The sequence below is a fragment of the Chrysochloris asiatica genome, unplaced genomic scaffold (genome assembly GCF_000296735.1).
Source record: "Chrysochloris asiatica unplaced genomic scaffold, ChrAsi1.0 scaffold00015, whole genome shotgun sequence".
NCBI lineage: Eukaryota > Metazoa > Chordata > Mammalia > Afrosoricida > Chrysochloridae > Chrysochloris > Chrysochloris asiatica.
This window is the reverse complement of record NW_006408533.1, coordinates 5537947-5563932: the sequence shown is the minus strand read 5'-3', so window position 1 is coordinate 5563932 and position 25986 is coordinate 5537947. Positions and strand designations below refer to the sequence as shown.

General features: G+C 40.0%; 1 protein-coding gene across 1 annotated transcript in view; it reads left to right on the top strand.

Moving 5' to 3' along the window:
- Positions 1–25986, top strand: part of CHST9 (carbohydrate (N-acetylgalactosamine 4-0) sulfotransferase 9) — a 393728-nt gene that overhangs the window by 147659 nt on the left and 220083 nt on the right. The gene's annotated exons all lie outside the window — the stretch shown is intronic.

Genomic DNA, 25986 nt, shown 5'->3' with positions numbered 1-25986 from the left:
CACTATGCTACCAGAGCTCCTTTAAATTTATTAGAGCCAGTGTTAATAGTCAAAACTTTATACAGATAGTAGCTAAAGGGACTCCTGAATATAATTTAAGGTGACCATCATTATTTGGCATCCTGGTGTGGCTCTGCAGGTTAATGTGCTGGACAGCAAGGTCAGTTTGAACTTTAAAGTCGGTGGCTCAAACTCACTAGCTGCTCCATGGAAACCCTACACAGGGTCACTATGAATCGGAACTTACTCAAAGGCATCCAAAAACATCACCTGGTGTGGCGCTGTTCATTAATGCGCTGGACTGCAATGTTGGTTTGAACTGCAAGGTCAGTGGTTCACGCTCACTAGTTGGTTCTTGGAAACCCTATCTTGGGTCACGATGGGTCAGAACCAACTCTATGGCACTGAACAGCAATAACATCAAACATCATTATTTAATTTATTCTTGAATGGACATTATCCTGATCTTTTCTGGAATTAGCTTCTGATATGTTGCACATGAGGGGAAGTCTTCTTGAATCAGTTCCTTCCTATGAAATAAATACTTTGGAAGCTACTTCCTGTTAAATAAGTATTGGTGCTGGAGGATGTGAACTGATGGTGAATAACAAGGTCAGTAGTTCAAACCAACCAGCTGATCCACAGAAAGCCTATACAGGGTTGCTATGTGTTAGAACCACCTCGAGGGCACTTAGCAAACATGTTAAAAGCACTATTGCTTAAATGTTAGTCTCTGTTCTCCTGCGCTATTTAATTCATTGTTCTTGATGTAATTTTTTTGAACATTTCCCTTGGCTCAAATATGAAGAAGTACACTGCTGTTTGGTTTAGTAATATTCAAGTTATTATGATATTCAATTTGTTGCAATTTACGTCTCCTGGTGCTCACTTGAGTTTAGTTAGTCCCTCACATTCATGTATCTACTTAATCTTCATTTTCCTGACCTGTTTCTAGCTGTTTTGCATTGTAGCAATATAAGCCAAGTCATAACATCTGTGTGTTTTTTCCCACAGATTATTAAAACAAACAAACAAACATTTTCTTTGAGTTTTGGCGTCCTTTCCCCAGACCATGCCCATGTATTACTGCAATAAACTGATTGAGGAACTGAAGAGCTTAATAAACTAAGAACTGAGTAAACATTTCCCACAATAATCAAATAGCCTGTCAAACTGAATACATTAGGTTTAACATTCTAAAACTCACAATAAATATGACGTGTTAAGTCCTAATTTACAAAGGGGCCTATAGAGTGTATAGAGAAGCAAAGTAGGAAACAGTACTATAAATGCTAAAGACAACCCACTTCTTCATAAAAATGGATGAATGAAAAGAAATACCTTGAGTTCTGTCCCTCCATTGGAATTGACAGAGTTGAGTCAGTAGTTGAATTCCTTTGGCTCTGTTACAGAAAAGCTTTTTTATTTTCTTTTATTTTTCTTTCTTCCTTTTTTTCCCCCCTCTAAGTGCCTAAAGAGGAAGAAAATGTCAGGCAGCAGCATGTTGTTACTGCCACAAAATATTATTAAAGCATAACAACCAAACCAGAAAGCATTGCCCTGTAAATTTAATGCAATGTCAGTTTTGATCTAGGTGTTTTGCTCTCCAAAGAGATGCTTAATCTCCTAAACAAAATTGAACTGAATGGATTCTGAAAAAAAAAAAAAAGAAGAAAAAGAAAAGTCTGTTGTGGTAATGTGTCCGTACAGTGTTCCAACCAAATAACCAACTAGAGACATTCACATAGGTGATGATATGAATCTGCAACTTTGGTCTTACTGGGAAGATATTGATTGGGTGTTGCTATGATGTATGAAACTATTTTACCATCAAGAAGGCAATTCAAAAATTGGGTCACACTCTTGAAATTTAATCTCTTGAATGTAGATAATTCTGTTTAAGTAAAAAAAAGATCAGAAGTATTGAAAACAAATGAGATCATGTTTTGTTTAAAAAATGGCACCAACCCTTCCTTTCACACCCCTTTCTACCCAGCTCTGCTCAATAATTCATTGCAGTGGCCACACAGAAGTCAGACACCACACTCACAGTTATGGGGTTTATTAGGGAAGTTCACATGTTACAATTCAGGATCAGAAAATGCTCAGGCACAATTCTTTAGTTAGGACAGCCTACCTTGGCCTTGCCCACAGACAAGCCTCACTCTGGTCCTCAGCCTCTTGGCCGGGCCTCTGCCCTGTATTTTCAGAGCTGCTGATAAATGCCTAGAGGACACATCTCATCATAACCATTCAGCCTGAAGGTCCTAGGTTCTAGCTCCCCCAATTAAGTGCTTGGAGGCACCTCACTCTGCCAGTAAGCCTCCTGCCAAAGCCACTCAGTTTGGCTTGCTCAGGCTCTTGGTTCTGCTCTTTCTTCTGCTCTGTCTCTCCTCTGGTGCCACAGCTTTTTATCCCTGGGTCAAGGAGGTTCAAAGGGATCTCGGGGCCAAAGGACATTTTCCACCCTTGGTTCATCTTCCTTGATGGTAGTGATATCTCCCCCCCTGCTTCTGGTTCATTTTCTACCCGTTAAGAGTTCCAGGTTTTTACCAGTACCCTGTTAACCACTCAACAACTGAATCATATCATCCTACTACCATCTTCTCCCACTTTCTCTTCCCCAGACCCAACAGGGTAAAACATTGTTTGGTGGGGGTACAGACTATGGCTAAAAGAGACATTAAATAATTCACTACACCACAAATCATAGAGAAATGGGAATTATTGAATTATAAAACTATTGGACATCACCACAGGAGAGACCTGGAAATATTCACTGAACATTGTCATTTCCTAGGAGTCAAGAGGTTTACAAAGTTTCCTTAGAATGATTTTCTTATGTTTAGAAATGACTATCTTCTTAATAAACAAATGAATACATGTAAGAAGTTAAAATAATTTGCAATATATAATAAAATACAATTAATGAAAGAAGACAACTAGCTGTTGGTGTTAAATGCCATTGAGTTAGTTCCAACTCTTAATGAACCTGTATAGGGTTTCCAAGGAGATGCTGATAGGTTTGAACCAGCGACCTTGTAGCTGGCAGTCCAATGCTTATTCTATAGTGCCACACAGCTAGAGTTACATATAATTGCAGATAAAATATCATCTTCATCAAATAAAAAATAGATGAAGTATGTAAATGACTTTAGCATTTTGTTGTTAATGCCATTGTGGTGTAGGTATAAGAATCAAACTGTACCACCCAGAGACTCCTCCCAGTTTAATATTATTGCTCCATCTTGGGTTTGAGGAGATGGAAGTCCAAAGAAAGGGGCAAGTTGCTAATGTAACTTACAATCACAAAACTATTAAAGAGTAAGGATCCAAATGCCCTCCTTCTACTTTGCCAACTTCTTGTTGCTGTTTTTGTTAAGTGCATCGAGTCAGTACCAACTCATAGCAACCTTATGCACAACAGAACAAAACACTGCCTGGTCCTGGGCCAACCCCACAGCTGTTGCCATTCTTGAGCCCATTGATGCTGCCACTTTGCCAATCCATCTCGCTGGGGGTCTGCCTCTTTTTCTCTGACCCTCCACCCTACCAAACATGATATCCTTTGGCAATTTCCTAGATTCATACTTCATACATTCCATGTTCTGATTATTAATGGATGTTTACAGCTGTTTCTCTTCATTTTGAGTTGTGCCCCATGAGCAAATGATGGTCCCGAGGGCTTTACTCCAATGGGCTTTACTGTATTCATGTCATCACGGTCGGTCAACTCTACTTTGAGGAGGCAACTCTTCCTCAGTTGCATTTCGAGTGCCTTCCAACCAGGGGGCCTCATTTCCTGGCACTATATCTGACAGTGTTTCTCTGCTGTTCATAATGTTTTAAGTGACTAAATATTTAGAAGTAGTTCAACTGTCTTCATCTTGAAGCTCATCTGAAACCTGTCCACTGTGGGTGACCTTGCTGGTATTTAAAATATCCATGGCATAACTTCCAGAATCACAGCAACTGAGAAGTCACCACAGTATGACAAAGTGACAGATGAGTGGAGGTTTGCCAACTTGCCTCCTAGCAATTAATTTGCAAAATAATACAAAAGAGTAATAACTGGGCAATAGCATTCTTTTTTCCTTTTTTTTAATTTTATTTTTTGTTGTTGTTGTTGTTTTTTAACCCAATTACAGAGAAGTTATTTTGGTTTTTGAGTCATTCATTGTTGGTTTTGTTGTTGTTGTTAATACCCAAATACACTGACTTCCCACCCTGAATTAAGGTTCCCCCAGGTCTATTTCCCTCCCTAGTGAGCTCATAATTTCTTCTGATCATCATCTATTCCATTTTTTTCTGTTTATATCAAATTCTTGATCCTACTCTATGTTTTGGCTTCTAGTGCTGAATACTCTCTAGCCTCTGTCAGTCCAAATGTGGGTCCTAAACTTTTACCACCCTCACACAGCACTGTTATTTCTAATGAACTCTGGATGACATTGGGGTTAATCAGATGGAATTCAGCATAGTGAAGATTTGGAAACAACGTTGAAAGTAGCTACTGTAGTTCCAAACATTTGTTGGTTATTTCCTAGAAATTCCTTTTTTGGTTGAATCCCTCTTCATGTTCCAGCTGACTACCATATTTGTATATTCATGGCATGCCTCCTTCTTTAGGCCATTTCCCATTACTTTTTTCAGGGTTACTATACTTTTTAAAGAATCTAGTGAACAACTCCACAATTTCTCTTATTTCACTATACAAAAAAATTCACCTTGCCTTCTCTCCACCTTCCCAAATATACTGTACCAAGATCGCTCTTTCATAACCAAACTGGATTATTCAGTCACCTGGGAAATATCCTAAAGAACCATTTTCCTTAGAGATGGCATTCTGTTGTTCCCCTAGGAGATAAAGTTTGGCAACTATTTGTTTTATTTTCAATAGTAAACTTCCCTTCTTATTATGTTCATATAGTTAGTACATATATACTTTCACACAATTTTGTTGTTGTTAAGTGCCATCAAGTTGATTCTGCCTCAGCGATAATCCGTATCCAAAATAAAGCATAAAATTCTTGATTTCCCAAATTAGGAGGGAAAAAACTACCTTATAGATAGTTGCATTCCTTTGAAAGCAGACCAAAGTCACACTAAATATAGCTGGCTATGAGGTTGTCTTCTCCAGCATACTTTAATGTGTACTCATTTTAATTCCATTACATGAAGCTATCCAATTTTAGGGATGAAATATTAGGATGTTTATGGAAGAGTTTTCTGCCACTTAAAAGCTCCAGGCTGTGATTGTTCTTTCTGTCACCTCAACTCTGTACATTAGAGCCCTTATTTGTATGCACCCAAGCTAAGCATCGTGCCAGGGGATATCAAGCCCCATATACCCTGCTAAGGAGGAAGTGTGTGAAACTTGAAATGCTCAAGTTGACAAATAGCTCAGCAGGTCTGGCCTTTCCCTGCCTTCCCTGTGCTCGTGGCCATCGATTTTAGAGTGTGTGTGCATTGTCGGGTGAAGCATGTGCCCAGAGTGCCAGCCTCAGCCCAAGCAGTGTCCTACTGAATATGGGATTAAGTGGAAGACTCTGGAGACAAGCCAGAGAATGAGAGTGCATAGCATCACAAGAAGTACGCAGACACCTCTGTGTTCCTCCCTTCTTTCATACGTTTATGATGACACATGCAATTCTGTCAAGTATTCTCAAAACAGGGAAGCATATGCACCAGCCACATTTATTAAGATGAGAAGTTTATCCATCCATGGGAGCATCATGCGGATGCCTGAAACAGAAGCCGGATTTTTAACCTATCTTGAGTTGAAGCTAGTCTTGCCATTTCATTTAAACTGCAAGTAGTACTTTCCAGTAGAAATGTGTCCCAGCTCTGAATCACAAGGGACACTGTGCTATGCCTGTATTTATTATGGTGGTGGGGTCTGGTGGGTGAGTATGGTTGGGAGCTGAAGCTAGCAGTACCCACGAAGACTTTGGCAGAGCTCAAACACTGCTCTCTTTTCCTTTTCAATTCTTTACTATAAGGCTAGTTCTAATAAGTCTGTGATCTGCATTTTGTAACATTTTTTCGTCCTTTGCAATGATGCTTTTCTCTATCTATTATCATTGTTCCAGGATTCTAACCAGCTTATCAAGAACTGAGATCAGCCTGCCTATTAGTGTTCAGGCAGGATTTACTCCACCTCCCTCTCCCCACTAAAGATTTGGCAGTGTCAAATGGAGTTTTTTTTAAAAAAAAGGTCAAAGTGTATTCCATCAAAATTCAGGATTCTAAAAGAAATCTTTTAGGGGTTTCTGATGTTATAAGAGCCTTAATGGTGCTATGTGTTAGGCTTGAGCTGCTAACCACAAGGTTGGCGAGCTAGTTCACAGGATAAATAAACAAACATTTACAGTCTCAGAAATCCTATAGAGGGTAACTGTGGGTCAGAATTGACTTGACGGCAGTGGATTTGGGTTTGGGGAATGGACTGCACTGTGTCTGCTCTATAGTAGAGCTACTCTAGTAAAGATAGGAAAATACACCACAAAGACCTACAACCTTCCTGGACACCCACCTTCACTCTCTCACCCAGATTTAAGCATAATGAGTTCAACTGGAAGCTAAAACCTTAATACAAAGAAAAAAGAGAGAGATAATATGCAAATCACCTGTGGACTTTTTTAAAAGTCTGTTGCAAATAGTGAGTTGGAGAGTTTTAAAATCAAACTGACAGATTGGGGCTATGTAAGCAGCAATTCAAATAATGTTATGGGGGAAATAGATATTTTGCACAACAAAGGAAAAAAAATAGAATTGACCCATTTCCAAAAGACTTCAGAGAACATTTTATACAAATGACTGTGAATCGTCTAGACCCTGTAATATCATGCTAGGAGAAAGGGCTAACTCTGACCCACTTTATTTTAAGCCAGTACAGTGCTAAGAATTTTTTACAAAATTTGAAACATATGCAAATAAATGTAATAATGGTGCAGTTTCAAAGAAAATTTATTGCATTAATTTATCTTCACCCTTCCCCCCTACAGTAAGCATGACTAGGTGTTTTCAAGGTTAGGAAATTGGTTATGATACAAATCAAAATAAATCATTTGAATCAATATGATTTAAATCAGTTTCATACTCCAACTCCATCAAATATTATCAGGGGCATGCTTTGAGATCTGCCTGCACAAACCTCCAAGACCCATGCACTCTCTCTAAATAGTCATCCTCTGAACATTCTTTGGTCCTTGGGATCCACACACCAATGATACAATCTGCTGCCCCCTTCAGAGATTTGATCTGGACAGAAGGCCCATGCAGACCCTGTGAGGGCCTCAGGGTGTTTGGCTAGAGGATTCTGGAGTTGTAGATACTCTGTGGACTGTCTGCTGACCTTCCACCATGTGAAGGTGGTGGTAGAATGTCCAGAAGAGGGCAAAAGTGGACCTGCTACAGTGTGGTACCCAGTTGAGGAACATTCTCACCTCCACAATTTCAGGGACTTAAAGGCAATGTTCTTTCCTTCAGTTTTTACTCTAGTTGATTTAACATAAAACAATATTATTTTGTCAGCTGCAGATAACTAAAATTTCTAAGGTAAACACTAAAGGACTCAAGTTGTTGTTGTTGTTCCTAGGTGCCATTGAGTCAGTTACAACTCACAGTTACCCTATGTACAACAAAATGAAACACTTCCCATCCTACACCATACTCATGATCATTGAACCTCACACAGTTACAGCCACTGCATCAATACGTTTCCTTGAGGGTCTTCCTCTTTTTCATTGACCCTCTACTTTGTCTACACGTGATGCTCTGTCTACTACATTGTTGTTAAGTGCCATCGAGTCCATTCTGACTCATAGCAACCATGTATTGAGTTTCCTAGGAGCAGCTGGTGAATTTGAACCACCGATCTTGCAGTTCAAACCAATAGTATGGTCCAGTGCTTTATTCTACGGAGAACCTATGGGTGACTGTGAAAAACAGTGGCACCAAACCCTCTCCCCGACAGCACTCTGCTCAACTGGGTTTGCTCACTCATTCAATGGCTACACAGAATTCAGACATCATACCACAGTTATGAGATTCATTATGGAAATTAACAGGTTATATGATGCTGGACCTGAAATGCCCAAAACAGTTCTTTGGTCTGGAGAGCATCTTCTCAGCCACGCTCTGGGAGGCCTCTCTCTGGCCCTTGGCCCTTGCCCTTTGGTCTGGCCTCAGCCCTGCTCAAGCAATGTTACAAAGCCTTTTTGAGACTGTGATAAATCCTAAAGGACCCTCTACTCTAAGCCCAAAGGCACCCATCTTTATCTTTCCAGTTAAATAGCTGGAGGCATCCTACTCCAAAAGCTCTCAGCTTTACTTGCTCCATCGGCCAGGAAGTCTTCTGTTTTATGCTCTGGCTCTTGGTTCTGCTGCTCCTGCTTCTCTGCCACTCTGCTGCTTCTTTATTGTCACCACTTTCTGTCCCTGGGTCAGGGAGATTCAATACACAGAGATCTCGATATCCAAGGGACACGCTCCATTCCTGGCTCTTCTTCTTTGATGGGAAGAGCTCCACTTCTGCCTCAGAGTTAGCTCATTTGATACCCAGCAGGATGACAAAGCTGTCCAATCACAATTAGCCTTGTTAACATTTCCTCATAATTGATAAAGTAGAACTGCCCCAATAGGCTGTCCAAAGCTCTAAATCTTTATGGAAGCATACTGTCACATCTTTCTCATATGGTGAGTTCAAACTGGCAAACTTTGGATTAGCATCTGAGTGCTTAACCATGGTGCCACCAGGGTGATAACATTACAAGTATAAATTGCCTAGCTTTCTGCCTGTCACCCAACAAGTATACAAGAATGACTGCTCTACGCGCTCTCTCCCATGTACCCACAAGTATTTGAGTCTTTTCTCCTTCACATAAAATGTTCTAGATAATTAACGATTTTTCTAGTAAACTCCGGGAGTCCGAAGTTTACAGGGGATAGTTTTTACAAGTATACTGCAAAGTCTGAAAGCAATAAATAGTACACACTTTTATTGTCTTCCCTCAGTTTGTGAAATATGAGCTTCCCTGACTGTTGGAAGGTACAGACTTTTGATGTGGTCAATGTGAAGGAAAAGACAAGTGTGGTAAGGATTATTTAAAAGACAAGAAAGGAAAAGTTGAGGTACTAGCCTGAATGAAAACTGTACAGATATCTCAAAGAATAAAATGCAGCTCGCCTCTGGTCTCCACGAGCTATCTCAGCAAACTAATGAGGTGATGATTAAGCACATGAAGGGAGAGACCAAAGAAACATCTTTGTTTCCTACAGATGAAAAGCTGTCCAGTCGCCAACTAATTTACAATTTAAAGTGAACCAACTCTGATTTCACAAGTAAAGCTTCTGATTGGATTCATATCATTACCTTTCTTAATGAAATGTTTCCTTATGTTGCCTTCATACAGAAAATTATTCCTAAATAATATTGAAGCTCTTAATTCAGTGTGCTCTCTGCCATGGAGTCAGTTCCAACTCGTAGCAACCCTATAGGACAGTTCTGTAGTGTAACTTCTTTAAGGTTTCCAAGGCTATAAATCTTTCAGAAAGCCTACTGCCACATATTTCTCCTGTGGAGTGACTGATGGATTCGAACTACTGACCTTTTGGTTAGCAGCTGAGTACTCAACCATTGCACAAAAAAAGACTCCTTTAATTCAATATGTTGTTAAGTGTTGTAGAGTCTGTTCCAACCCAGTGACTCTGTATAGACTTTCCAAGGAGCGACTGGTGAGTTTGAACTGCCGACCATGCAGCTCAGACTCACCTTGCAGTCCAGTGCTTATTGTACGGCACCATACCAGGACTCAATTCATTGTGTTGCTGTCATTAAGTGCCATTGAGTCAGTTCTAACTCATAGCGACCTATATAGGATTTCTGTGGCACAACTGGTTAGTTTGAACTGCTGATCTTGCAGTTCAAACTGACCTGTGGTCCAGTGCATTATCCAGCAGCACCATACCATGACTCCAATTCATTATAGATTCTCCCAATTTGTTCTGTGGTCTCCTGGTGTGGTGCTGAAGGATCGGCACATGAGAACCACAAGGCCGGTGGTTCAAATCCACCAGCTGCTCCTTGGAAATCCTAAACAGGGGTAACTATGAATCGGAACAGACTCAACAGCACTTAACAACAACACTAACAATTTAAAAGTAAAGCTACCCAGGGAAAATAAATATACTTCTAGTTATTTTGATGATTCTTTTGAGTGTTTTCAGTTCAAAGGGTTTCTATATAATTCTAATCATAAAGGATAAACTTTTTGAAGCCTGAATGAATCTTTAAATATTGTTTCAAATAGATACTCCAGTTGATGGGTTATATGTTCTAAAGTACTACATAACTTAAAAGTTGTCTCTGCTTAACTTTTTCTCTCTTTTTTTATATGTACATTAAATGATATAATTATATTCATCATGTTGTGCAACCATCACCACCATCCGTTTCCAAAACTGTCCATCCTTCTTCACAGAAACTCAAAACCCCTGTGCAATAACTTCCCCTTCCTCCTATCCCTATTACATATGAATAAACTTTGGTCTTTATTGTTGTTGTTGTTAGGTGTCGTTGAGTCGGTACCAACCCATAGTGACCTGATGCACAGCAGAACGAAACACTGCCCAATCCTGGGCCAACCTCACTACTATTGCCACACTTGAGTCCATTGATGTTGCCACTTGGCCAATCCATCTCGTTGGGGGGTCTTCCTCTTTTTCTCTGACCCTCCACCTTATCAAACATAATATCCTTCTCTAGCGACTAGTCCCTCTTGACAATATGTCCAAAGTATGAGAGATGAAGTTTGGCCATCTTGGTCTCCTAGGAGCACTCTGGCTGCACTTCTTCCAAAATGGATCTCTTGGTTCTTTTGCCAGCCCATGGCACTTTCAATATCCATATGCCGATTCTAGATATTTCATATAGTGACTCATAGTAACCCTGTACAGGGTTTCCGAGGCTGTAAATCTTTACAGGAGCAGAACGCCTCATCTTTCTCCTGTGGAACAGCTGGTAGTTTCGAACTGCTGACCCTGAAGTTCACAGCTCGAGTTGTAGTAACCACTATGCTGTAGCTTCATGTAGTTGGAGTGGTTACGAATCGGGCTGCGAACCTTAAGGTCAGCAGTTCGAAACTACCAGCCGCTCCGCGGGAGGAAGATGAGGCTTTCTACTCCCGTAAAGATTTACACCCTCGGAAACCCTGTACAGGGTCGCTATGGGTCGGACCCGACTCGATGGCACTTAACAACAACAACAACAACAGCATTGTGTGATTTGTTTACATGAGAATTGAGTGATAGTTTACATGAGAGAACATTGGTTTTACACCATCATTTCATTACAATGATTGCCATCTCCGTGCATCATCATTCAACAGTATTTGCTTCTATTCCCTCGTTTTGTTTGGGGGCTTTTTTTTTGGGGGGGGGGGAGAATGTACACAAAAACACTCAAGAATGTATAATAATTTGAACAACCAAAGAGTACATTCTGCAAGTCTGCTCCTGGCTGCCAGCACTCAGTCTTTCTCTTTCCATGAGTCTAGAATCCTCGACTGCTCTCTTTCTCCATGCCCTCATCTCTGCCTTCATCGCTGATGTCGTTGCTTCTCTGGATAGTGTCTCACATTCCACTCATGCTCTTCTCCCTTGATGGTTCCAGGGTCCTCTGTTTCTGGACTGTAAGATTAACTACTCCCCCCTTTTTGTTACAAAACTTCTGCCTTTACAATTGCGACAGTCTCAATTAGTCATGGCAACAATTACTCACTATTGAATCATAAGAATCTTATCCCCATCTCTTTCACCAGATACATCTAGACAAGATGAAAATTATTCAGTGGGGAATCTACCTTTCCCTGCACACTCTTAAACTAAACTCCCTCTTGAAAACTTGTAAGCCAGTCACTTCATGCCTTTATCACCCCCTCAGTTTAGGTAGACAATGTCTAAGTTGCCCATCCCTATCTACCCTGTGTACAGAGGGGATAACACTGATACTTGATATGAAGACTCCTTCCCTCTCAGTTCATAGTTTGAACTACTATATCCATAAATACAGGTTAAGTTCATCAAATTGTAGCAATTTACACTTGTTTCCTTTATCAATTTTTTTTTTTCTTTTTTTTATCTTCCCTCAATCGAGTTCTGATCATCAAGCTCTTGAGGCTAGGTCAAATGGGTACTATCTGCAAGTTTGGGCGTTCTTTTGTGTTTCCTTCATTTCATATCAGCTGGATGCTTCACTCTCAGTTCTAGCCCTCCATGGCTATGTCCTTGTTCATGGGCTCAAGAAGCTCCAGGTCTCACCACACTTCGGACCAACCAGCCCTTCCTCTTCTCTCTCTCATCTCCAGGTCAATGGGAGTCTTCCACTTAACTTTTGGTTGGTAACCTGGACAAAGGGTAATATGTAAGACTTTTAAAACCAAATTATTGAATAATCTACATAGATTGTACTGTAGCTGCATTCCTAATAATATGCTTTATATGTACCAATTTAGATGTGGTGGTGGTGGTGATGTGTGCTGTGGAGTCAGTTCTGACTCATAGCGACCCTGTACAGGGTTTCCGAGACTGTAAATCTTTACAGAAATCCTCATCTTTCTCCTGCGGAACAGCTGGTAGTGTCAAACTGCTGACCTTGAGGTTTGCAGCAGCAAACCATTTTATGGAAAAAAATAATATAGGTCACCCCTGTTTTAAGTGTGTGTATATGTGGAATCTATTCATTTATCTACACACATACCCCCACATATGTACATACTTTCATAGGAAAACAGAAAGGAGTTGTTTTGACTATCTGTTGCTGAGTAACAAGCTATGCCAGAACTTAGTGGCATAAAACAAACATTTGTTTTGCTCACAGTATTGTGGATTAGGGATTTGGGAAGAGTTCAGCTGGGCAGCTTGTCTTGAATCCATGTGGCATAAGCTGAGGAGGCAGGAACTGAAGGCTCCACTTCCAGGATGGCTTCTTCATTTATTTGTCTGACACCAGGGTTGGTGTGGCTGGAACGGCTCCGAGCTAGTCTCATGTTGTTCAGGTATCTCTCTTTCCTTGTAGCCTCTAAAGGTGTAGTTATCTTGTGTTTCCTCACACCATGGTGGTTTCAGGGTAGATTGACTTCTTGCTTTGTGACTGACTTTCTCCAGAGCAAATATTTCAAGAGACAAAAAGTGGAAAGGCTCTGGTCTAGAATTTGGTAAAGCATTGTTACCATTATATTTTATTGGTCAAGCACATTCCAAGTCCTGTTCAGATTAAAGGAAATCAGCCTCCACCTCTCAATATATGTTGTTGTTGTTGAGTCCCTTGGAGTAGGCTCCAACTCAAAGATGTATAGGATTTCCTAGGAGCAGCTGGTGGATTTGAACTGCCAACCTTGTGGTTAGCAGTCCAGTGCTTATCCTAAAGCACCAAACCAGGACTCCTCTCAATGTATGGTCATCTATCATACACCACAGTAACAAATAAGGATATTATGAAAATATAATTTTACAAAATAGTTCATTCCAGCTTCTTTCATATAATGAACACTCCAAAGACATTTAGAATATGGTGTCATTTAGCACTAATTTTTCCTACCTAAAATACTAGAAACATATTTATTGCACACAACCTTGGTTTATTCAGTAGCTGAAAGCTGTATTATAAAAGCTAGCATTCCCATTTAGCAGAGATATTTAAGACCTGGCAATACTGGTATTTACATTTGCCAGTCTGACTTCAACATCTAAAGGGCTTCCAAAAAACTTCTCTGCCAACAAATGACTGCCTCGAAATGAGCTTCTGAATATCAAAAGGTTTACTCTAAGATTTAATTCACCCAGTCAGTGTTGGGAATCTAGAAGAAACTGTTGCTTGTCACATTAATTATGTGCTTCTCGGATGACTCTAAATGGGAAAATTCTGTTCTTTAGAATTTCCAAGACAGTACAGGGAAGGAGGGTGAAGGGAAAGCTGAGGGGCTTCAAAACTGATCTTTTCTCCACTATCTTTTCATTCAATTTTTCCATGAATTTTCTGAAGCTCCTTTGTATCAAACTGTCATTTATTTATGTTAAGTTTCCCATCCTTTTGTAGAGGGGTTCAGTCCAGGGAGAAATCTCTGAGTGTTCAGTTCTTCTCAGCTTCCTGAACACTCTGACGGATGGCAGACCCCAGGGCTGGCAAGTGCAGATGGAGCGTCCACTCTGCCAAGGCAGATGGTCAGCCTCAGAGGCCCAGCTCTGTCTGTATCGATATGTTTCTGAAGGCCAGTTTCCATATCTCGGTACACACTGTCTCGAGCACACAGCAGTTAGTATGCTCATAATGAGTCTTTTTGCTGAAACATTCTAGCCTCCAATCAACTAACTAAATAGAAAGGGATAGGGGAAAAAGCAGTTTATCTAAACCTGCAGGAGGGCAGTAAGGACCCACAGCCATACAGAGGCTCATCATCAATGCCTGTGGAAGCCAGTGTTTCAACATCATCGTAAATCTTGACATAAATAATTAAATGAACCCCTCAGCTTGCTCATACCATTGACCAAAACAGAACATGGCATTTCTGCAGTTTCATGGAGACTGCTTTAGACTTTGTTGTTGTTAAGTGCTGTTGAGTCAGTTCCATCCCATAGCGACCCTGTATAGGGTTTCCTAGGATCAGCTGGTGAAATTGAACCGCCTACCTTGCAGTTCAAACCAAATTTGCAGTTCAGCACATTAACACATAGCACCACACTAGGAGTCCTGCTTTAGACTAGTTCATCTGTCAGTTGGTCCATTTAAGTGCCTCTGTGTCTATTGTTACAGCGCAGTACTTAAAACATTTCTCATATATGGTTTATTCTGGAGTCCTGGTGTGGTGCTGTGGGATAAAGCACTGCAAGTTTGTCTTGAAACACAAGGTCAGCAGTTGAAACTCACCAGCTGCACCTTAGAAACCATATACATAGTGGCTGTGAATTGGAATCAACTCAACAGCACGTAACAATAACAACAAATGGTTTATTCTGTCTGTAAAATTTCTTTTGGAAATTATTCTAAAAACCAAAAACTAAACCCATTGCCATCAAATGGATTCCAACTCACGACAGCTCCATGTGTTGTACACAAGAACTAGTATAGAGGGTTTTCTTGATGGACGAAAATCATCACATTCTTTTCTCTGTGACTTTGTTGAGTGTGTTTTAACTGTCAGCCATTTGCTTAGCAGCCAAGGGCAAACTGTACCACCAAGGAATCTTTTCAGACTATTATTTACTTATATGGGGAGGGCTTTGATTCTTAGAAAAGTCAAGTTACTTGTGTAAAGTCCTACTGTTTGTTGTAAATAATAAGTTTTGGTGATGAAATTATCTGGGGTCTAGAGCAGCTCTCCCTTTCTATGGAGAGCATATCAGACCATGGACAGTTCTATAGCTGCTGATCACTTCAAAGCATGGATAGGATTTGAACCACAAATCCTGGATCTTTAAGTCATGTGATCCTAGTTGATAAATGGGGACAGTTTTACTGTGTTTATTTATATTTCATCAAGATGTGTTGATTAAGATTGTGAGTCTACATGACTAGACCAGGGTTCTTGATTCATTGACAGTTTTGCTGCCGTCACTGATGAAAAGTGATGTAATGTAATCACTTCCATGATGAACAACACTATGAGCAACCATTCAGTTCAAATGAAGTTTCCTCAGGGGTGTGCTCTTCATCCAATATAGACAGACCTTCTGGCAAAGCTCTCTGGTTCTTTTGCTTAATGTGGGTCGTTCATCTGGTTTATCATTATCCTACCACCACTTCTTGGGACTTGAGTCAGTGGTGCGCCATATTGCCTGGTAATCTTTGGACTCATTAGCCTCAACAACCTTACTTGTCAGTTTTGGATTTGTCAACATCTGCAACTACATGAGTCAAGAGAAGGTTCTAGCCTGATGTCTGATTAATACACTGGGGACTTGCCAGCCTCTACAACCATGTGAGCACTTTTCTTGAAATAAATAATACACTGGACCACAAAGTGGCAGTTCAAATCTACCAGTCACTCCTTGGAAACCCTATACAGGGCCACTATGAGTTGGAACTAACTCCATGGCACTTAACAATACATATATATTATAGTCCTGGTGTGGCACTGAGGGTCAATGTGCTATACTGCAAAGTTGATTTGAACCATGAGGTCAGCGGTTCAAGCTCACTAATTTCTTCTTGGTTGCTATGAATCAGAATTGATTCAACAGCACTTAACGACAGCAGCATATAAACACACACACACACACACACACATTCATATGAGGATTGTTGTTGTTAAGTGCCGTTGAGTCGATTCTGACTCATAGCAGCCCTGTATGGGGTTTCCAATGAGCAGCTGGTGAGCTTGAACCACCAACCTTGCAGTTCACACGGCTTTGCAGTCTGGCACATTAGGCCACAGCACCATACCAGGACTCTAGGTAGGTCCAAAACTATTGCTACAAATCATGGAAACCTAAAACAACAAAATTTGAGGCTGTGGCTTCATAATGTATCCTTCATCAAAATCTATATACTTCTAAAGATGGTATTTCCATCTCTCTAATCATAACCTTCTTGAGCTGTCCTCTGTACTTTGAATTTAACTGGCCTAGCATATTCCCTCAGGAGCCATTATTTTGAATGGACCTTTTTTTGAAGGCACTCTAACATGACTAACACAAGTGTATTCTTGAGAGAACTTGACTGTAGCCATCCACTGATCATAGACATGTTTAACCACATTTCATATGGAATAAACCCATGCATGTATGTACTGGAATACTAGCAGCAGTACTTTTTGACTTAGCTCTCTCGTGTATGTGTGTGTGTGTGTGTGTGTGTGTGTGTGTGTAATCGTGTATGTGTATACAGAGGAGTGTTGGTGGTGCAGTATTAAGCATTTGGCTGCTAACTGAAAGGTTGGCAGTTCAAACCCACTAGGTGCTCTGCAGGAGAAAGTCATGGCCATCTGCTTCCATAAAGAATATGACCTTGGAAGCCCTGTTGGACCATTCTACTTTGTCCTATGGGTCACTATATGTCAGAAAGGACTAGATGGCAAGAAGATTGCTTGTTTGTTTAGTATGTATACATATGTGTATTTATATACAGACATACACATGCATGCACAATATGTATACACACACACGTGAAAGAAGAATGTGAGAGAAGAATGGGGAAAAGAAAAATAAACACAAAAATAAGATAGATTATGCTTCCCAAATATCACTCCTTTAATTCCATTTCAGTGCCACGAGTAGACATGATTTTAAAGATAAGGAAATAAGATCAGAGTAGTCAAGCTATGTTTCCAAGATCACACAGCTCATAGGTACCTGTAGTTCAGATTGACCATCAGGTTCATCAAACTCCAAAGTTTGTGTTTCTTTTTCTGTGTCATGTTATCACCTGTGGAAAGAGATTAAGAAACTCTTGCATTTAGGTGGATTTTTCTTTATTCATTTTCTGTTTTTGTTTTTCATTTTCTGTTTATTTTAACAGGTAAGCTTGAACGACTGGTCTACCAATACCTAAAGCAGCATTTAAAAAAATATATTGATAAAGAATTTTTTTCTCCTGTTTTCCAAATATACATTCTGAAGGCTACTGTTCTCTTAAATCTCCCCATTAAAATAGTTAAACATGGTGATCATGGTTGCCTGGGGTTAGTTCAGCTTTGCACATCAGGTAGCACTGTAACTTTGTCGCTTTGTTAAGTGAGGTGAGTATATCCAAAAGCTCTTACTTCTCTAAACCCCTGTGAAATAGATAGAACTGAAACCTGACATCTTTCCACTTTAGTTAACTCAGAAGTACATAAGTACTGCCGATTTTCATTACCCAAATATATTGTTAGTGTTTCTCTATTAAAATCTAGGTGGAACAAAATGACATTAAAAAAATTCTTGAGAGTTACCATTATATTATCTGGTGGTTATGTTATTTTCCCCTTCTTTCAAATAAATAGCATGTGCACAGTAATTTTCCTTGTCATGATTCTATGACTTCTTCCTAGTGCGTTTTGCCAAAGAAGCATCGGACATAAATGAACATTCTCAGGTATCCTAGCAACAGGATGTGATTAATAATACCTCTCAGAGCAGGGCAGATAAAATGCTTGAGAGTGAAAGCAAACTTAGAATTGGCTACTGAGAAAGTGGTAGTGCAGTGATAAGATTCTGTGGTCGACTTTATTATACAAAGATGTGAGCAAGCAGGAGAGTAAGTACATTTTAGAGTGGAGCTAATATGTGGCTATAAAAAGTACAGTATATGCATGCTTATATATACACAAAATTAATGGATGTATTATGGGGCTTCAAAAGTTCATGAAAAAATCCCTTCTCTTTTCATTCCATTTTTTCATGAATTTTTTTGAAGTTCCTTATTAGGAGTGGCATGAGATATTTGTTGAGTTGTACTATAAGCACCCCTACTCATTATTGTAACTTATCATTAAATCACCATTTATGTACCTGTGGTCTTAAAATATTAGAAGCAAGCACTATGATTAAGGGACCACTTCCATACTAAAGTACAGAAACATATTATAAATTTATATATGTGTGTGTGTCTATATATACACACACACACATATATATGTAATGTTTCTCCATATAACAACATCAACAACCTTGAGTCTAAAATAGCTTTGGAAAGTATTAAGACCTCAGTTTATATAAATACATAGTCATGGAGTATGGAATTTTAATGTTCAATTAAGTACATTTTTCTCATATCATAAGAAAAGTTTTACCCTGCAAATCCAATTTTTATAAGATTATAGTCCATTTTCATTCTGCACAGTTGGAGTACTGCATCCAGGCCTAAAGAGAAATAAGATGCAAACCACAGTTTAATGTTCTGTTTTTAAACCAGAATCTGTGATAAAATAAGCTCAACTGGTGCAAAATACACGTTCATTATTCTGAAAGCATCTCTGTTATTTTATCACCCATTTTTCTAATAGAATAGTTTTCTAGATTGTCAGTCGTAATATAAATACCTGGTAAAAATTCTGTTCTTGCTTATACGTGCACAATATTTTAGCAGCCAAGAGGCAGTGATTAGAACAGAACTAGGGAATAGTGAATGGTTTAAAATTAGGAAAGGTGTGTGCCAGGGCTGAATTCAATCACCCTACTTATTCAGTCTGTGGAATCCTTGTGTGGTGCTGTGGGTTAATGTGCTGGGCTGCAAAGTTGGTTTCAACTGCAAGGTCAGCAGTTCAAGCTCACCAGCTGCTCCTCATACAGGGTTGATATGGGTTGGAACTGATTCGACGGCACTTAAAAACAACAACCACGTTCAATCTGTACACTGAGCAAATAATCTAAGAAGCTGGATTATATGAAGAAGAGTGTGGAATCAGGATGGGAGGAAGACTCATTAATAACCTCCGATCTGCAGATGATACAACCCTGCTGAACATGACGAGGACTTAGAATACTTACTGATGAAAATCAAAGACCACAGCCTTCAGTATGGATTGTACCTTGATATAAAGAAAACAAAACTCCTCACCACTGGACCAATATATACCATCATGATAAATGGAGAAAAGATTGAAGTTATCAAAGACTTCATTTTACTTGGATCCACAATCAGCACTCATGGAAGCAGCAGTCAAGAAACCAAAAGATGTATTGCATTAGGCAAATGGGCCACACAAAACTTCTTGACAGTGTTCAAAAACAAAGATACCAGTTTGAGGACTAAGTCGCACCTCACCCAAGTCTTGGTATTTTCAATAGCCTGTGAAAGTTGGAAACTTAATAAGGAAGACCGTAGAAGAATTGATGCATTTGGGTTATGGTGCTGAAGAAAAATATTGAAAGTACCATAGCCTGCCAGAAGAACAAACAAATTTGTGTGGGAAGAAGTATAGCCAGAATGCTCCTTTAGAAGCCAGGATAACAAGACTTCATCTCTCATACTTTGGTCACGTTATCAAGAGGGACCAGTCCCTGTCAAAGGACACCATGCTTGGTTGGTAAAGTGAAGGGTCAGCAAAAAAGAGGAAGACACCCTCCCCTCAACAAGATGGATTGACACAGTGGTATCAGCCGTCTGGGCTCGGAGGGTGGCACAGGACTGGGCAGTGTTTCTTTCTGTTGTGCATAGGGTCACTGTGAGTAGGAACCAGTCTGATTGCACCTAACAGCAACAAAACAAACTGTACTTCATGTTGCTTAACATTTTAGGCAGGGCTGGGTGTTATATAAGTCTCTATATGTCAGAATGCACCCATGCACTGTGTTAAAGTCAGTGGTAGACAGAGAAGCATAGGACACACCCGTGCTCTGAAGGAGGCTACAGTGCTGTTGGGGCAGTAAACACACAGTAATTATGAAGCACACCCTGGAATACTTGCTATGGCCAAGGGATAAATGAAAGCTAAATGAGCCTAGAAAAAGGGTGATTACATTTGCATGCATTTGGAGTTGGGGCAGGTGGCAAGGAGCAAAAAGCTTCACAGAAGAGCTGGCACTGAAGAAAAACTTGAAAGGTTGGCTAGGATTTTGATAAGCAAGACCATCAAGACAGAACATTCTAGAAAGACCCAGAGCAAAGACTTTGAGAACTGGAAAGTTAATTCTGGGCATTACTGGTACATAATCTGTGTGGAGTGTGGAGTCCTTTTGTGGCACTGTGGGATAAGCACTCAACTACAAGATCGGTTTGCATTGCAAGGTTGGCAGTTCAAACTCACCACCCACATTGCACAGGGTTACTGTGAGTGGTTACCTACTCGACAGCACTTAACAACAACAATACAACAATCTGTGTGGGGCTTGAAGGGTGGTAGCAGAAGTCGGGTTGTGATCAAATCACCCCAGGTCATAAATTTTATGTTAAGGAATGTGGCTTTTATTCTTTCATAGAGATTGGACTGCGAGGGTGGAAAAACCATCCTCACAACCTCATCCCCAAGAAATAATTTAGGAACCTATAGAAAATAAATCACCCTTGGAGGTAAGTTTATAAACTAGAGCTATGACAGATCTGAAAGACCTGGCAGATCTGAAAGGGAGAATTTAATGAGACAAGGGAATACGAAGGTTGAACAAAAGAGAGCTCTAGAATATGAACCACAATGTTGTCGGTTCAAACCCACCAGTCGTTCCTTGGAAACCCTATACAGGATCACTATGAATCAAAATTAACTAGACTTAACAATAATAGCAATAACATCATTCTTAGGTTTCATGTTTGGGAACCTGAGCATATTGGGTGGAGGATGAGCTAACAACCATGTAGTCAGCAAATGAGCAACTTTGTGGGAGAACACGATGGGAGATGAGGACATGTGTAGAAGTGCAGTAGAAGATGCAGGTAGAAATTTTCAGGAGGCGTTAAACTTGGGGAGAATTTAGAGCTTGGAATATAAACCTAAGAATCATCACTGTCTTTAAAAATGAAAATGGAGAGAGTAAGAAAGGTCAACCATGCTGAATCCTGGTGTGACACCGGTAGGATCAAGGTCGGCTCCTCAGAAACTCTATACAGGGTTGTAACTAGGAGTCAGAACCGACTCACAGGCATACAACAACATACAGAGCAAGATATAGAGACTAAGAAATAAATCTCGTGGGCCATCTCTATTTAAGCAGTCCTGTGTGATGCTGTGTGTTAATGCGCTGGACGGTTTGAACAGCACGGTCAGTGGTTCAAGCTCACCAGCCGCTCCTTGGCAACTCTATACAGAGTTGCTATGGGTTAGAACCTACTTGATGGTATGTAACAACAATAATCTCTTTTTCCTTTAATCAATACATATTTTCCTGTTTATCTAATTTGTTTTGTGAATTTTAATTTATATATTTGTATATGTGTGTAGTGCTCTACTGCTAACCACAAGATTGTTGGTTAATTTGCACAATTGTTGGTCAAACCCACCAGCTGCTCCTTGAAAACTATATACAGGGTCACCATGAGTCAGAACCAACTTGATAGCACTTAATAGCAACAATAATATATAAACCTGAGAGCTCAGTGGCTCCATAGAATTAGACCTATAAACCACAACGTTGGCCGTTCAAGCCTTCCAGCTGTTCTTCTGGAGAAAGATGAGGCTTTCTGCTCCTAGAATGATTTACAACTTCAGAAACGCTATACAGGGTTGCTATGAGTTGGAACTGATTGATGGTACTTAGCATAGCATGGCATGGCACGTATAAAACTAACAATGGAAGCCTAGGGAGGTTTCTATAACATAACTATTAGCATAATAGAAAATTTATATTTCACTCTACAGTTTTTAAAGTCCTTTCATGTAACACAGAGGACTGTTTGGGGCCACAGAATTATGAGACTGAATGCTTTCCAGTCTCCTTTGTGAAAGAGCAGACCCCGTTTCTTGCTGGCTCTGCATGTAGATTTATTTTATTCTCAAACGAATCCAAAAAAAAACAGTATCTGATCCCTACTTTACAGAGAAGAAAGTTAGGGAGGCTGATTGATTTTCTTGTAACTAGCATGTCTATATGTGCAATATATAAAGTAAGGATGAATTAACACAGATGTTAATAATAAAATTATCTGATGTTTATTAAGTATCTATTACTATTTAACAGTCACGCCAAAACATAGCAGTATAAAGCAACACAGAAACACAATTACTGTGGGTAACTCAGGAGCAGAGAACTAGATGGTTCTGCCTCAGTGCTTTCCATGAGGTGTCTATCATATAAGATATTGGCCAGAGCTGCAGTCATCTGAAGACTTGACTGGGGCTGGTGAACGGTCACACATCAGATACTGGATGCTAGCTACTGGCAGATGCCTCAGGTCCCTCCATAGGCGTCTCCATAAGGCTGTTTGAGTGTCTTTACAACATATTCAAAAGGAGTGATCCAAGAGAGGAAAAGATGGAAGCGGCAGTGTTTATTAGAGCCCACTGTGGGAAGTTAGGAGCCCTGCTGTCATGCTATAGGATAAGCACTGGACTGCTAACCACAATGTTGGTGGTTATCCACCAGTTCTTTTCAGAAACCCCATACAACGGGAGCTCTGGTAGCGTAGTGGTTACAAATCGGGCTGTGAACCACAAAGGTCAGCAGTTCGAAACTACCAGCTGTTCCGCGGGAGAAAGATGAGGCTTTCTGTTCCCGTAAAGATTTACAGCCTCGGAAACCCTGTACAGGGTCGCTATGAGTCGGAACCGACTCCACGGCACATAGCAACAACAACATACAAAGTTGCTATGAGTCAGAACCAACTTGATGACACTTAACAGAAGCAGCAACCATATGTAAGTCACACCCCATCATTTCTGCATCATCCTATTGGTTAAACAAGGGAAGTCAATTCAGTGTGGGAGGATGGAATATCAGAAAGTGGAAATCACTAAGTCCTCCTTGGAGACACCTACCACGTCACAGTTTGCAGCTCTTTAATGTAGTCATTTTCAACTTTCAGGATTTCTGTCTCATTCTAATAATATAAGATATAGACTCTTCAAAGAGATTTTTTTCTTTAAATATTTTATAATTCGAGGCTTGAATAATATTTTTTAACTCTTTGGAAATATTTAAGGTCATGAGTATTCATAAATGTGTAATCAAATAGTAAACTGAGTTTTGAGAAACAGAAAACTTAAGTAAGGGGACCTCTTGGCACTTGCAGTGAATGGAGCCTATAAGTGGACAGTTCATGCCATTTATCTGTTTGAATCATTGAAATATTTTGCATCAAAGATGTCCTCTAAAAATCATCCAACAGAAGAGAATCTGCAATTAATCAAGAGGCCAGTTAAAAGAATCCTTTGCTTTCTGTGTAGCAGCATAAAAAAAAAAGTGTATACATTTTCCTCCCTTCTATTTTACTATTTCAAAAGACATTAAGGGTTGATAGAAAAGCTTAGATGAAGTTCACATGGATTCCCATGTGTTACATAAACGTTCTTTAACTAGCTCCACTTGTATAATGTTGATGGATGATAAGGAATTTATGCCTGGAAGGGTCACCCTCATTTACACAGCATGAAACCAAGGCTCACCTTTCTTGTTGTTAAGTACCTTGGAGTCAGTTCCGACTCATAGTGACCCTGCACAGGGTTTCCGAGGCTGTAAATCTTTACAGGAGCAGAAAGCCTCATCTTTCTCCCCTGGAACCACTGGCAGTTTTAAACTACTGTCCTTGAGGTTAGCAGCCCAATTCGTAACCACTACACTGCCAGAGCTCTTTAAGGCTCACCTTAGCAGTGTTTGTATATACTTTGGCCCTGGTACACTGGTTTCTTATTGTAAACCTAGAAATATGCTTACATGTTTCATAGCAAACAAAAACAAAAAGCCCAAGCCCATTTACTGCCAAATGGATTCCAGCTCATGGCGAGACCCAGGTGTTACAGAGCAGAACTGGTCCATGCTCTGGTAGCGTAGTGGTTACGAATCGGGCTGCGAACCTTAAGGTCAGCGGTTCAAAACTGCCAGCTGCTCCGCGGGAGAATGATGAGGTTTTCTACTCCCGTAAAGATTTACACCCTCGGAAACCCTGTACAGGGTCGCTATGGGTCGGAATCGACTCGACGGCACTTAACAACAACAACAAAATCTGCTGTGACACCGTAGGATAAGCACTGGATGGCTAATCACAAGCTCTTTGGAAACCATTTGTGGGGTCACTATGAGTCGGAACTGACTCAATGGCACACAACAACAACAGTCTTACAGAAGTAGATTACCAGGTCATTCTTTTGTAGTGCCACTGGGTGGGTGTGAACCACAATAGTTCCAACCATTAGTTGTTGTTGTTGTTATGTGCCGTGGAGTTGGCTCTGACTCATAGCGACCCTGTATAGGGTTTCTGAGGCTATAAATCTTTATGGGAGCATTGATTTGGTAATTGCTTAATTTATTTCCCCATCTTGCTCATTTGTATGTTTCTAAAATTCATGAATGAATAGCCACATCTATAGCTTCATCTTCCTTATCAACCACTCTTCTGCTCACCACTCCCTCTTCACTAAAACTCCTCTCACAATCTATCAACAAGTACATAAATTTAGCAGTATCTTGGACTGTTAGTACCCCATAATTCTCTAAGGCTTTATCTATGGTACATGACTTAGCAGTTTCTTCATCTCCCTGGATCTCTGATATTTCTCCTGTCTTTTGATCATCCTACATCACAAAATGGAAGTAGTGATTTTGTTTCTTAATTATTTTCCTTAGCCCACTCTGCTATCTACCTTTATATTCCCACCCACTCCCTCGCTTCAGCCACCTTCTGAAGATAAATGTTTCCTGGTTTCAGTTCTCATACTTCTCAAATTCCGTGTCAAACTCAGTAAGTCTAACACTACATTTGTCATGCCCATGCCCATTTTTTCATTGTGCCACCATATTCAGTCATGTACAAAACTATTCATCTGAGCGTCTACTTCTCCTGGGTGCCTCCCACTTGGTAAATGCCTGGACTTCCATCATTTGTTTTGTTGTTTGTACAATTTATTACTAGTTATATACAATATAAACTGTTGCAACAGGTAATTTTCAGATGTTCACTCTCTGATGTTCAATGTTATGATTTACTATTCAAAACACTGCTTATATATAGCAGGTAACATGGAAAAAGGGGGTGGGCGTGGTATTTGACAGGATTCGCACTAACTTATGGTGGAGACATCAGAATGAAATCCTTTTTAAGTCATGGACAACCTGTACTACAGTTTCCTAAAGCAGGCTCTAAATTTGACTCTTTTTGTTCAGATAACATTGCTCTACTTAGCCTATGCCACTTCCTTTGCCAAGAATCAATCCTTCTCCTATTTCAAATCCCCCGTATCCCATGTTGTTGTTGCTAAATGCTGTCGACTCATCGCAACCCTGTATGGAGTTTCTGAGCATCCTCCAAATTTCAAATCAAATACCACTTTCCCCAAGACTTAAGCACAGACCCCTCCATTCTTGCAATAATCTCTTAATTCTCTTATATCGTCAACATTCGTATCTGTGAAGCATGTCATG